The sequence below is a fragment of the Scylla paramamosain genome, chromosome 25 (genome assembly GCF_035594125.1).
Source record: "Scylla paramamosain isolate STU-SP2022 chromosome 25, ASM3559412v1, whole genome shotgun sequence".
NCBI classification, from domain to species: domain Eukaryota; kingdom Metazoa; phylum Arthropoda; class Malacostraca; order Decapoda; family Portunidae; genus Scylla; species Scylla paramamosain.
The window spans coordinates 17,955,380-17,965,892 of NC_087175.1; positions in this window are offsets into that span (position 1 = coordinate 17,955,380).

Consider the following 10,513-nt stretch of genomic DNA (forward strand, 5'->3'; position numbering starts at 1 on the left):
GAGAAACCAAGAAAACAGACACACAACCACAAACAAACAGCCATGAGACAAACAGCTACAAAACCAGCCTTCCATCCATCCACCAAAAAAGTTGTTAACAAGACCATACAGGCATGAACCAGACAACCTTACAAGCTTCCATCCACCATTTCGACTTAAAAGAAACCTAGAGAACAGAACACCAACCACAAACAAACACCCTTAAGCCAAACAACTACAACTTAGCTACAAAACTCCATCTATCCACACAGAGAGAGACAGTCAGAAAGACAATACAAACATCAATCACACAACCTTTCAATCTTCCATTCATCAATCCAACTCATACGAAACCTAGAAAGTAAGGACCTGGCCCAAGCATGGCTTCACGAAGGGGAAGTCTTGCTTGACGTACTCGTTAAGTTTTTACAGTAAAGTTTAGTAGGCGGCAGATAATGGCAACAGTTATGACATCCTATATCTGGACTTTAGTAGAGCGTTTGACAAGATACCCATCAAAGGCTAAGAAGAAAGGTTAGGGCGCACGGGATAGATGGGAAGGTGTTAGACAGAATAAGATCGTAGCTAAGAGACAGGCGACAGAGAGTTGTAATAAACGGCTCTAAATCCGAGTGGGGTCAAGTACTTAGTGGGGTGCCACAGGGATCAGTATTAGGGGCATTGTTGTTCGTAATATATATCAATGACTTGGATAGTGGAATTAGTAGTGATGTTAGTAAATTTGCGGATGACACGAAGATGTGCAGATTAATTAGGTCAGAATCGGATGCTATCTCCTTGCAGGCAAATTTGGATAGGATGAACGAATGGACAGACAGATGGCAAATGCAGTTTAATATCAACAAATGCAAAGTACTTAGCGTAAGTAGAGGAAACCCACACAGTAGGTACACAATAAACAAGAAAGGCCTGGTAGGTTCAGGATACGAAAAAGATTTAGATGTTATACTTAGCTCTGAATTCCGTCTAAGAAAGCAATGCATAGAGGCCAGAAACAGGACAAATAGGGTATTAGGATTCATTCTTAGGAGTGTTAAAAGTAAAAGTTCCGAAGTAATATTGAAGTTATATTTGGCGCTGGTCAGACCTCATGTAGACTACGCTGTGCAGTTCTGGTGCACATTACAGGAAGGATATAAGTCAATTAGAATCAGTACAAAAGAAAATAACTAAAAGGATACAGGGAATGAGGGGTATTCCTTGCGAAGCGAGACTGAAGCTGTTAAATTTACATTCTTTAGAGAGACGTAGATTAAGAGGGGACCTGATAGAAGGCTTTAAGTGGTATCAGGGTTATAACAAGAGGGACGTAAGCAAAAATTCTTAAGATCAGTAACCAAGATAGAAAAAGAAATAACGGGTTCAAGCTTGAAAAATTTAGGTTTAAAAAGAAATAGGAAGGAATTAGTTCTCAAATAGAGTGGTAGATGAATGGAACGGACTCAGTAATCATGTTGTTGGTGCTGAGTCATTAGAAAGCTTTAAGAGAAGATTAGACAGATTTATGGATGGGGATGATAGGCGGAAATAAGTAGGTATATTTCAGACAGGGACTGCCACGTGTAGGCCTGATGGGTTCTTGCAGCTTCCCTTATTTCTTATGTTTTTTTATATTCTTATGTAAAACAAACAGCCATAAGCCAAACAATTACGAAACCAACCTTCCATCCATCCACACACCCACACAGACAGACATCCAGAAAGACAGACGTCCGGAGAGGCAGGCCAGAAACATTCCAGACAATGGGCCAGACAGAGGGACAGATTTCCTCCCCTAAAGCGTTTCATTCCACAGGTAACTCTGCAATAATTACACGTGTCACTCACTCAGGCCGGCAAAGAGGCAAAGGGAAGGGAGGGTGAGGTGGATGGGATGAAGGGAGGGAGGGAGGGAGGGAGGAACAGTGACCTACCTACCTGCATCACATTCTGCCTCACTCATCTGGTTGCATGCCTACGCTGCTACGCCTGAGTCTTTGCGCACACACACACACACACACACACACACACACACACACACATACTTTGATAGACAGACACACAGGGTAGTAGTATTAGTAGTGGTGGTGGTGGTGGTGGTGGTAGTGTTTTTTGTTGCTATTTTTGTTGTTGTTAGTGTTGGTGTTGTTGTTGTTGTTGTTTTAATAATAGTAAAAGCAGTAAAAGAAGATGAACAAGAGAAAGAAGAAGTTGTAGTAGTAATAGTAACGATAATGATGGTGGTTGTAGTAGTAATAGTAGTAGTAGTAGTAGTAGTAGTAGTAGTACTAGTATTAGTAGCAGCAATAGTAGTAGATTATATACAAATTCCAAAGTGTTAAGAAAAATAACTACATTAGATTTGTCCGAATCAAATCAGTATTCCACACACACACACACAGACACACACACACACACACACACACACACACCACACACACATACACACACACCACACACACACACACACACACACACACACCACACACACACACACACACACACACACACACACACTCACACACGGAGAGAGAGGGAGAGAGAGAGAGAGAGAGAGAGAGAGAGAGAGAGAGAGAGAGAGAGAGAGAGAGAGAGAGAGAGAGAGAGAGAGAGAGAGAGAGAGAGAGAGAAACCGACACAAAGACAAGCAAGAAAGGAATAGAAATAAAGGGAAACGACAGATAGAGAACCCAAAAAAAAATACGTACACACACACACACACACACACACACACACAAGCACAGAGAAACAAAAAGAGTGTTCTGTATTCATTTCCTCCGTCATAATTAACAACTGTCAGTGTTATGGAAGTATTATCCCTATAGCATCCAACATTGAGGTCACACACAGAGAGAGAGAGAGAGAGAGAGAGAGAGAGAGAGAGAGAGAGAGAGAGAGAGAGAGAGAGAGAGAGACCGCGATATAAAAAAACTGGCGTGACACAAACTGGCATGCATTAATTAAGGGGAACAGTTACGAGGAGCGCTCTGCCTGGGAAAAGAATAATAATAATAATAATAATAACAATAAATAATGGCGACTGCAGTGAGGTGCGTGGATATATTTGTGCAGTAAAGAATGTGTATTAGTTGTCGTCGCTATGAAGGAGAATGGGACGCGATGGGAGGGTGTGGGAGGAAGCACAAAGGAACACAAAGGAAGAGCAAATAACAGCTGGTGGAGCTTTTGTCAGCGAGAGAGAGAGAGAGAGAGAGAGAGAGAGAGAGAGAATGTAGGGTAGTAAAGATGATATAATTATTACACTACTACTATTACTACTACTACTACTACTACTATTACTACCACCATCACCACCACCACCACCACTAATCAACACCACCACCACCACCATCACCACCGTCAGTAATTCTTTCCTTCCAATTTCCTTCCATCTTTTACCTCCTCCTCCTCCTCCTCCTCCTCCTCCTCCTCCCATTGCTGCCACTCCCCAGCGCTATTACTACCACTTCACTTATCCTGCATCTAATCCTTTCCTTCTTTCCTTCTGCCTCCTTCACACCTTTCCTCCTTTTCCTCCTTGTTTTCTCTTCGTACCTTTCTCAAATCCTCATTTCTCCTCTCCTTTTTTTTATTCCTTTTTTAAATTTTCGTTCTCCTTCCCTTTTTCACTCCTTCCCTCCTCGGCCTCTTTCTCTTTGCTCTTTTTTATTCTTTCCTTCCTTTATCTCTTCTCTCCTTCACTCTTTCTTCTTTAAATCTTTCTCTTCTCCATCTTTCTTTCTTCTTTCTTTCCTTTAAGTTTCCTTCCCATTTTCCTTCCTTCATCCTTTCCTTCCTTCTTCTCTCCTTTTCCTAATCGTCCTCTCTTTCATCTTCCTTGCTTCCTTCCTTCCCTGTTCTCTCCTTCCCTTTTCTGTCCTTCCCTCCTTCCCGTTTTACTGTCTCCCTCTCCTCCACATTTTCCTCTCTTCTCCTTCCTTCTTCTGTCCTTCCTTGTTTTCCGTATCTTTCACCTCCTTTCCTTCTCCCCTCTCGTTCCCTCCTAAGTTTCCTCTCTCACCTTCCTTCCCTTCCTTCTCCCCTCTCATTCCCTCCTTCAATATCTCACCCTGAAGGGAAGTCAGAACAAGCCTCCTCCTCCTCCTCCTCTTCCTCCTCCTCCTCCTCCAGAGAAAGGTTTACCTCTACAATTACCTCCTTTCCTCCAAGCGCCCTAAGTGAGACGAAGGAGGAGGGGAAGAAGAAAGCGGAGGTAAGTGAGGGAGAGAAATTGGTGTGTGAGTATTTAAGATTGGGATGGGGGAGAGGAAATTGCCCGTGGGGAGAGAGAGAGAGAGAGAGAGAGAGAGAGAGAGAGAGAGAGAGAGAATGTGTGTACTACTACTACTACTACTACTACTACTACTACTACTACTACTACTACTACTACTAATACTGGTGCTGCTGCTGCTGCTGTTGCTACTACTGCTTTAACTACGAAAGACACTCAGATAGACAGACAGATAAAGAACGAAAAATTAACCTAGAGAAAAGTAATACTCTCATTATGACCAGCAATTAAGAGAACGAAAAATGAGGAAAGAAAATCACTTCAATCATATCCACAACAAAAAAAAAGAAAGAAAAAAACATTCACAACTAACCAAATTGAACCAAACACGAAAAAAAAAACATTAAAAAAACATCAATTCAATTAAAAATAAAGGTCATTTTAATTACTCACATCCAGACTCACGAAGACCTTACCAAACATTACATAAATTAATTTCCAATGCAATATTTCTCTCTCTCTCTCTCTCTCTCTCTCTCTCTCTCTCTCTCTCTCTCTCTCTCTTGTATTTCCTGAACGAACTAACATCCTCGACACTTCAATTAATTATTTTACTTCTACGGTCATAATTACGTAACCATGAGACACGTATACTAGTTTCCAGTCCAATCATTCTACATTTTCTACGTTTCCTTTGTATTTCTTAAACAAACCAACGTCTCTAACACTTTAATTAACCCTTTTACTGCTCCGGGAAACAAAATATTTAGCATTTACTCATTCCTAGTGCAATAATACAACATTTTCCACGTATCTCCAACTAACCGTGTTACAGTACTGCTACGAAAAAAAAAAAAGAAAGAAAGAAAAATATCTAGCAGTAAGAGATAATTTGTGCCCCCTGAAGAACACGCACCGAAAGAAAACGGATCTGTGCCGAAGAAAACGCCTCCTCCAGCAGCTCCTTTGAAAGAGTGTTAATCAGAAAGGTGCAGCCGCCGGGTGTACTCAGGTCAGGGTGCCACGGCTGCGCTGGGAGGGTGGGCGGGGATAAACGGGAGGGAAGATGGAGTGAGGACGGCGGGATGAGGGCAGAGTATTGTATTGAGGGAGGGAATGGGGTAGAGGGAGGAAGGTATGATAGGGAAGGAGGAAAGGAGGGAGAGAGAGAGAGAGAGAGAGAGAGAGAGAGAGAGAGAGAGAGAGAGAGAGAGAGAGAGAGAGAGAGAGAGAGAGAGAGAGAGAGAGTTCTATCACTTTCAATTTTACTTCGATTATTAAAATGACGGACTACTACTACTGTTACTACTACTACTGCTACAACTACTCCTAATAATATGCACTAGTACACACTGATACAACACAAACCCAATCAATCACGAGTAGAAGAAACGAATGAACAAGAGAAACAAGAACAAAAACAAAGAAAAAGAAAAAAATACAACAAAATATAAACAATAAAATACTCCCCACCCAAAAAAAAAAAAAGAAAAAAGAAGAAGAAAAATTGACAATAAAAAAAAGTTACTCACCCTGAAAAAAAATCGAGGAAAAAGCAGACACCTTGACTTACTCCCATTTTCTTTTTCTTCGGGGTGCGTTGAGGGAGGACTAAGATAGAAAGGCAGCTCCAAGACGTATGACGCAATCTTCCTTCCTCTCCGCCCTATATTGACCGTAAATTGGGGAAGGCAAGGTGAAGGAGCGACTCACCTTGGGCAGGATTTACTCGAGGTACTGGAGCGAAGGATGGACGAGGATGGACGAGGATAGAAGATGAAGGTGAAGGGAGAAATGAAGGAAGGAAAGAAGGAATGAACGAAGGGCGAAGTGAAAGGTTATTGGGTAAGAGAAAAGAAATGGGGGGCAGAGAAAGGAGAGAGAGAGAGAGAGAGAGAGAGAGAGAGAGAGAGAGAGAGAGAGAGAGAGAGAGAGAGAGAGAGAGAGAGAGAGAGAGAGAGAAAGCTTATGGCGCCGCAACGTACAACGAATTCATTTAGCTTTGGGAAGAAACAAAAAAGAGGAAGGAAAGCGGAGGACAACAACAACAGAGAGAGAGAGAGAGAGAGAGAGAGAGAGAGATAGAGAGAGAGAGATTGGACACTGGTTAAGTTATGGCGGTGTAACAAGAAGCCATACAGTGCAGCCATGGATCGCGAGGAAGCTCAGTTACTAAAATAATAAAGTTAAATAGTGAAGTACTTAAACACACATAGACGTGCGTTAATATATTAGTCAGATGAAAGATAGATAAACGTATAAAAACTAAACAAATATTACAGGTAGAATGTAAACGTAAAATTTTCTGCACCATTTTTTTTATTTGTATTTATAAATTTTTCGACACTAGAAAATTGATAAGTTAGCAGACGGACAGAGTGATAAGTAACTAAATTAACAGATAATTAGGTAACTAATTAACTAAATAAATAAATAAATAAATAAGCAAACAAATAAATATGCCAACTAGACATATTTTTTCTCTTTTTCTCTTTTCTTTTCATTTCTCTCTCATCTTTTATATTTTTTACGTATTAAAAAAAATAAATTATGTGAAGCAAAAAAAAAAAAAAAAAACCACTGACACCACGTTTCCCTCAAAAAGTAACAAACAAAATAAACAAATAAAAAAAAATAAGAAAAAAAAAAGACAGCCAGAACCAATAAACCCACATTCTAAACCCACAGAAACCGCCAATAACCAACAATTCTTCCTCATTCCACAATTTAAACAACAAGAAACAATTCCCACTAAAAGAAAAAAAAACAGCACTAAGGACAAAGCCCAATGAACCAATAGATACGTTGACTTTAATGCGCAAAGCCTCCGATAGCAAGCAATTCTTCCTTGGCGCCCAGTATAAGCAAGCCCCGCAACAGCCGCCAATCCTTTACTTCAGCACACTGCCGTCATAATCCCCTTATGTTCTGCCAACCTCGCCTTGCCAAGATTTATAAGCCGAGGCAGCATCAATCTTCTTAAGTCTGCACCCCGCCTTCCAGAGAGAGAGAGAGAGAGAGAGAGAGGAGGGGTAGAACGAAAAGAAATAAAAGGAGGAAAAAAAAGAAAGAAAAGGAAAAGGAAGGAAAAGAAAAAAAGAAGGTAAGAACAAGAACAAGAACAAGAAGAACAAGAAGAAAAAGAGGAGAAAAAGGAGAAGCAAAAGATTATTACCGAATCAATCCGTCTATCTAGCTATCTATCTATCTACTTATCTATCAATGTATTTATCAAACAACCAAAACTATTTACTCATCTACCTACCTACCAGCCTACCACCAATCTATCAGTCAATCAATCTATCTATCTATCCACCTACTTATCTATCTACCTGTCAGTTCATCCAGCCGTCCATCCACCTACCTGCCTCGTTCCCGCCGCACCTCACCGCCCACACTCCAAGCAATCAGAGAAAGAAGCCAGAGAGAACCAGCACACGCAACTCTCAGCTCAGAGACGGCGCTGAAGAGGAGTCACTGCATAATTAGTGTCCGGCGTGGCGGTGAGAGAGAGAGGTGAGAGAGAGAGAGAGAGAGAGAGAGAGAGAGAGAGAGAGAGAGAGAGAGAGAGTAGTTAGCAGTATTTTTGTTGCCATTCTGAGGGGAAGACTTTCGCTCGTTACTCGTCGCTTTTCCCGCTATCTTTTTTTCTTTTTCGTACCTCTCTCTCTCTCTCTCTCTCTCTCTCTCTCTCTCTCTCTCACGCTTTCCGCAGCTTTATTTCAGCCTCACTTTCACGCGGGACAAAAGTAGTCGCGCTCAGACGGTGGTGAGCGTGTTTTTGGCAATGTTTGTAAAGGTAATTCCTCCACTCACGTACTTATTCTTTCACAGGAACTCTAATGCTACCACGCTACCTCCCCCCCGAACTTTTTTTTTTCTTTCCCTCCTCTTCTGCTGAAAAGGTTTTGAAAGTTTTCGTTTTCTTTTTCTCCTTGGGTACGGTTGAGAGAAGCATAGAGGCGCCAGAGAGTATTATTAAGGCATGTACATTCCTTGTCGTGTTTTGAAACGTGCGGTAAACTAACGCTTGTGTTTCTACCGGTTTTGCTAAATTGCGAGGTATTGGATTATCTAAAGAAAAACCAGAGCATCCAAAATATTAGTCTTTTTTTTTTTTTTTTTTGTGTGTGTGTGTGTGTGTGTGTGTGTGTGTGTGTGTGTGTGTGTTTGCTTCGAGACAAGAACATGTTTCATATTTGGAAACGCGAGGCAAACTGACGCTTTTGTTTGTGCGAAAGTCCTTGCTTCATTTGAAGGTATAAGATAATTCAAGTAAAAACAACACAACATTCCACCATTACTCTTGTGTTGTCGATTTCTGCCTCGAGACAAGAACACTAAATTATCAAAACGTTTCAGTCAAATTTCGAAACGCGTGGCAAAGTAACGATTTTATTCCTAACAAAACTTTTGATTCATTTAAATGGAATCTGATAATTCAAGTAAAATTCAAAACGCCTCACCAATACTGCCTTGCTTCTTGTGTGTTTGTTTTGAGATAAGAATACTTAAACTTCAAAACATTTCAGTTATATTTTGATTTGTGATAAACGACCAATTGTATTTCTGCCAAACCCTTGCTTAATTTCACGTTATCAGATTATGCCTAAAAAAAATATTAAAAAAAAAAATGTGTGTGTGTGTGTGTGTGTGTGGGTGGCTGGGTGGGTGTTTCTGCATCAGAATATTTCAGTCATACCTTGATTTGTGGTAAACGAGCATTTGTATTTCTTCCACACCTCTTTCTTTAATTTCCTCTCTCAATACGACCATTTTTAAACAGCTGCAGAAATGACTAAACGGATTCTTTAGTCTGTTCCTTCCTTAAATAATTTAAAAACCCTTTGCCACTACAACCGTAAAAACACCCTTAAAAAAAAAAAAAAAGGGTAATAAAAAAAAACCGTGTAACTACAATTTGAGCCTTTCACAAGTAGTCTGGGTGCAACGCATTGTTTCAGAATACAGTCCGGAGAAAAATTAAGCTAGTGAGTGAGCTTCCATATATACATAAAAATTTCACAACCTACAGCCTTAAAAACCCCGTGTAAATCCAAATTGAGTTTTAGAAAAATAGAGGAGGATTGCAGAATATGAGGTGAGCGAGTGAGTGAATCTTTAAATATATGTAAAAATCTCACAATCTACCATTAGAACCGTAAAAAAACACCCTTAAAAAACCAGAGTAACTCCAACTTGAGACTTTGAAAAATAGTCGAGGTGTGGAGGAGAGTTGCAGAATATGGTCCCGGGGAAAAAGATGAGGTGACCGAGTGTGTGAGTGAGTCTGAATTTCCCACCGTGCGTTCTGCGTCCCGGCAAAAGATGTTTCCTCTCTCCCTCATGCAAGTTTAAAGGTTCATGAAAGGAAGATGAGCGCGCAGAGGCAAATCTTACGTCCTCTGACCTCCAGTTTTCTGTTTTCATTTCCTGACGAAACCTTTATTAATCTGTGTTAGTGGTAACAGTGGAGGTAGTGGTGCTAGTAGTAGTGCTAGTAGTAGTAGTGGTAGTAGTAGTACTAGTAGTAGTAGCAGTAGTAGTAGTAGTAGTAGTAGTAGTAGTAGTAGTAGTTGGAGAAGGAGGAGGAGTAGCATGATGAATAGGAGGAGGAGGAGGAGGAGGAGGAGGAGGAGGAGGAGGAGTAGGAGGAAGAAGAAGAGGAGGAGGAAGAGGAGGATAAAAGGTAGTAGGTGGTAGTAGCAGTAGTAGTAGTAGTAGTAGTAGTAGTAGTAGTAGTAGTAGTAGTAGTAGTAGTAGTAGCAGTAGTAGTAGTAGCAGCAGTAGTAGTAGCAGCAGCAGCAGCAGCAGCTGTAGTAGGAATAAGAGAAAAAAGAGAAGAAACAAAGCAAATGACTTCATCTTTACAATCCTGCAATCTTTAACTTAACATAAACCATACCTTATCACACACAGCCGCACAGGAACCAACACCACACCTGCTTAGTTCCTCCTCTGCATTCCCTTGTACTCTGCTCGCTCATCTCAAAAGGAACCACCGAAACGCACTATGGCACTACTGATGACAGGTCGGTACTCTCTAAGCTAAGGTAATAACTGCCCATCACGCCCCACTACACACTGCTCAAAAGATACCGTGAAAGTCCTTTAATCTGCAGAGCCAAACGTTGTAATTTCACTTGGCTACTAATAAGACTTCCCCCTCAGCCCATGTCAAAGTGGGGGTGGTCAGTTTTAGAGACTAATTTCCAAAGACAACATTGAAAGTGGAGTGAGTTACTGAATGGTTTAAAAATACAGGGATACAACTAACTATTTGAATCTTATGTCCTTACCTCC